This window comes from Halyomorpha halys, unplaced genomic scaffold, assembly GCF_000696795.3.
Source record: "Halyomorpha halys isolate HHAL.00 unplaced genomic scaffold, Hhal_1.1 Scaffold518.1, whole genome shotgun sequence".
NCBI classification, from domain to species: Eukaryota; Metazoa; Arthropoda; class Insecta; order Hemiptera; family Pentatomidae; genus Halyomorpha; species Halyomorpha halys.
The window spans coordinates 1,042,128-1,042,429 of NW_027110901.1; positions in this window are offsets into that span (position 1 = coordinate 1,042,128).

A 302-nucleotide genomic window follows, 5' to 3' on the forward strand; every position below is an offset into this window, starting at 1 on the left:
CAATCAGAAACAGGCATTTACAATAATTACAATTAATTTAAATTTAAATCTATTTTACACATGTATCTATTGTTATGCATACAAAACTAAACAAGCTCTACGATCTTCTTTTCGTTGATTCTTGGTGTCTTCTTTTTTCTTTTGTTCTGGCGTCCAAAATGGCTTCCTCTTCTTGCTGGACAGAAATTAATGAGGACCTCCTAATCCTCAAGACATCCTTTCTCGTCCCTCCTCACACAACGACTGATCCTCCCTCCGAAAACCAAAATCTGCCTTGAGGTTACATGTAAACATCGATTGTC